Source organism: Heterocephalus glaber, unplaced genomic scaffold (genome assembly GCF_053883595.1).
Source record: "Heterocephalus glaber isolate CG9 unplaced genomic scaffold, H.glaber_assembly_v1.0 deba00000122, whole genome shotgun sequence".
NCBI classification, from domain to species: Eukaryota; Metazoa; Chordata; class Mammalia; order Rodentia; family Bathyergidae; genus Heterocephalus; species Heterocephalus glaber.
In genome coordinates, this window is record NW_028258138.1 from 3,200,771 (window position 1) to 3,204,633 (window position 3,863).

The following is a 3,863-nucleotide window of genomic DNA, read 5'->3' on the forward strand; positions in this document are numbered from 1 at the left end:
AGGGGCGGCTCCGGGCGGTGGGTGGAGGCTCCCGGGCAGGTCCCGGCCCAGGTCCCTGACGAGTGGACGTTGTTCTGGACCCAGGGACTCCGGCTTTTCCCGATATCCCCGGACCAGAGCCGGCGCACAGCACTCGGGCTGGGGCTGCGCTGGGCCAGGAGGCGACGCGTCCCCCCGCGGGACCGGTAGGACGCACGTGGCCTCCCTGTGAGGACCCAGGCCAGCGCCAGGGCCCTCCCCAGTCGCTCAGCTTGGGTCTCCAGGCCTCTGCCCTCCCTCCTAGGGCCGGCAGGGGCAGGCTATGGGCATGGGCGACACCTCCCCAGAAAGCTCCTCCTTGCTTCAGAGGCTCTGCCTGTGCGGCCCGGGAGGGGGGAGGGGCGATGCACCCCAACACCAAGCACCAATGCGGGAGACCAGAGCAGCCACCCAGAGGCTTCCTCGGGCACATGGAGCGTCAGGGGTGGCTCTTCGCAGGAGCTGTGAGGTGGACTAGCTCTGACGAGTGTCCCCACTGGAGACCAGCTGCCCCTGATGCTTCTTCCCGGGGCCTCCTGCTCCGCCTCCCACCGGTCACCTCCACCAGCAGCCCGGCCACAAACCTGCATGGCACACTGGTCCTCTCTGCGGCTGGGCGTGCTCTGCAAGGCACCAGCGTCTGGCTGTTTGAGTCTTACAGTTTTGAGGGCCTCTTGTCCAGGTGCTCCTAAATCACAATGATTTTCCTCAGCCTTGTGTCCCTTAATTCTGAGATGAGCGCAGAAGCTAGGAGGGTAGAGGGGAGCCAGTGTCCCCTCCCAAATGAACAGCAATGGCTTTAAAACAGGAGCCGACAATGCCTAAGCCCTCTGAGTGGCTCCAGCTGGCTGCCTGGGCCCCATCCCTTCCGGGGAAGCCTCCCCTTCCCTCTCCTCCTTCGGCCCCCTTCTTGGGGAGCTCTTGGCAGCCAAGACAGGGAACTGCCTGAACCCAGCCCTCGACAGCCCTCCCTGTGTCCCTGTCTGGCGGTCCAGGGGGCTGAGCAGGAGACCTTCAGGGACAGGGGCAGGTCTGGGTGTGCTGGGTGACAGCTCCCTTCCTGTCTTGCCTTCTAGAAGTGAACCCTTGTGTCTGCCTGTGCACCAGGCACAGGAGACACAGAAGAGATTCACAGAAAGAATCGCTCAGCTTTGGCGGCAACAAGTCCCACCATCTGCCCTGCACAAGCTGCAGTCCCAGGACAGCCTGAGGTGAGAATCAGAAGGTCTCGGGCAGCGTGAGCAGAGGCCGAGGGCGAACTTAGTCTCCTCACCCTCCGCGCCGGGTCCAACCCTTAGGGGCTCGCTGTGCACACTCAGACCCCCTTTCCCACAGACACATCCAGAAGTAACAGCACCCCACGGGCAAGGCCAATCCACATGATGTGTAAAACAAGCCATCTCCAGTCTACCCAAGCTGGTCTCCCGGAGCCATGCTTAATCTCAAGCTAAGGACAATAACCAGGTTAAAATTCTGCCAAACTTCACACACCTCTTGTGCACAAGGAGGTAGAGTCCTTGAGTGATCTTAACGCCTCCCCTTGATGGGCCATCACTTAAAGCCACGGTGTCCAGTGGACAATGCTTAATACAATGATATGAAGTTAACACATCTTAAGTTACACAGTAAGGGAACAAGAGAGGAAAGAAAAGAAGCACACATATTGTATTGGGAACAAAACAGGAATAAATGTGCATGACGATTAGTCGCATTCAGTTCCCAGTTGTGTGCACAAAACTATTTCCTTCCATTACCTTTGCAGTGCCCTCTGCCTCCAGAGCAGCTCACTGGTCCTGGCGACGTGACCCAGGTCTCCCTCCCTGGGGACTCTCCAGCCCCTGGCCCTTGCCCGAGGTGATCTGGATGAGTCCCCCAGCCAGCGTGGCCATGCTCTGCTTTGCTGCTGAGTCAGAAATGGGAGGGGACCAGGTGCCCAGGCGGCTGTCTTCCATTCTGGTTTAATGGATCTTGGCACTGTCTCTTGGCAGAAACATTCCTTCCCATGTTACAAAGATTCCTAGGCCAGCAAGGCATAAAGCCTTGAGAACAGGAAACAGAAATTCCATCAGCAGGTCACTGCATGGGGTGCTGAGTTGGGCCGCTTGCATCCCTACCCCTTGAATCCTGGACCCTGGACGCTGGCTTTGGGAGAAACAGCACCTGTGCTGGACCCGATTCAGGGCACACACAGCCCTCAGGAGTGTGCGGCCCAGCTTGCAAGGTGTCATCCCTCACTGGGGCCGTAGCTAAGTCTTGAAAAGCCCATTCCACCCTTCTGTCAAGCCCGTGGCTTCAAGATGATGGGGAGCATGAAGTATTAAGTTTTATGTTATATTTATTTTTGTCATAATAAAATGCTATGAATGGCCAACACAGGACCCACTGGGGCCAGGGACAGGGAGCCCTGGCCATCTCGAAGAGCTTTTCAGCATCATGCAGTGATGTTAAGAAAATGCATGGTTCATGCAGAAATTCCACTCCCGTGCATGTGCCCTGAGGAAATTTTTTCGATGTGCTTAGAAACTCCTGTGGGAATGTCCAGAAAAGCCCTGTGTCTGCTCGAAACACCTCCACACGACTAACATAAAACTTATGTCCAGGGGCCAGGATTTAGCTCAGTGGTTTCCCCACCTGCTGCGCAAGCGCAAGGACCCAAGTTCAATCCCCAGAACCAAAAAAAGAAAAAAAAAACTTATGTCCAAAGTAAAAATTATCCTGGGGCACGAGGATCGCTGTGAGTTCGAAGCCAGCATGAGTTACACAGTGAGTTCAAGGCCAGCCTGGATTGCATAGCGAGACTCTCTCTCTCAAAAAACCAAAATTAAATATTAATATTAAATTTGAAAGATGAAGAAGTTAATTCTGCACTTTGTTTTGATGTTACCTGGCTCCACAATTCCTACCGGTGCTCACAGTCAGAAGGAGAGAAGGGACTGAGGCCCTTGAAAAGGCAGGGGACAGTGAGTTGCTCCTAGCCGCAGTGACATGAGGGCCTCGGGCCACGTCCCCAGAGGATGGCCACGCCCTGGGTCTGCGACTACTGCGAGGAAGGAAGGCAAGGACTCCATCCAACCCCGGGTTCCCAGCAGGCTCCTTGGGGAATGCGGAGCCCAGTTCAAACAGGGAAGCAGTTCTTGGGTTGTTGTTCTTGTGGTTGGGGCAGGTCCTAGGGCTGTCTCCAAGGCTCCCAGGTCGCTGTAAAAATAACAATGCCCTTTTGTTGAACTCTGCACCCATACCGCGCCAGGTTTACACTGCCTCCTGTGAGACAGGTACACAGATTTCCCATTCAGAGACAGCCTGGCACCAGGCTGCGTCACAAAGCAGGGACGGGCGGAGCCGGCACAGGGCCTGGGAAGAGACCCTGACACGAGGCTCCTCTGCTTCCAGGGACCCCAAGTCCTCCAGGCCCCTCTGCTCCAAACCCAGAGGGAAGCAGCTGCAGGGGTGGCATGGCGAGCAGCAGTGACGGAGGAGGAAACCCTGTCCACTCCCTGTCCCTTGCCCCTGCTGGCCACATGTCATTCTCTTCCTCCAGGCTGGCTCCAAGCCTGGCAAGAATTCCCATCATCCCCAGCACCCTGGTTCCCAATGTTGGAGGGGACTCAGGTGCCTTGCAATCCGAGTTCCACTTGTAAAGTTGGGGGAGAATTTGTGGTCGCCTAGCACTGCTGGCCTGATGGGTCCACTGCTTGTCCCTAGCTCTGCCCTCAGGACACTTCCTGTGTTCAGTACTGGGGAGGGGCAGGCTGGGGACTCTCCCTCCCATGTGCACAGTTTCTGGCCTACTTCCTGCTTCCAGGCAAGGGCCCGAGTGCCTTTGGGTGGGGCTGCAGGCTCTGCTG

The 3,863-nt window shown here is 56.8% G+C and overlaps 1 long non-coding RNA gene across 2 annotated transcripts; it reads left to right on the plus strand.

Moving 5' to 3' along the window:
* The first annotated feature begins 345 nt into the window (after nt 1-345).
* On the plus strand, nt 346-2,878 carry LOC147830311 (uncharacterized). 2 transcript variants are annotated; one of them, XR_015451362.1, is made up of 3 exons: nt 346-700; nt 1,095-1,229; nt 1,354-2,878. It is a non-coding gene; the product is annotated as an uncharacterized LOC147830311 (long non-coding RNA). The 2 variants fall into 2 exon arrangements; XR_015451361.1 differs by having other exon boundaries at nt 1,095-2,878.
* The last annotated feature ends 985 nt before the right edge of the window (nt 2,879-3,863 follow it).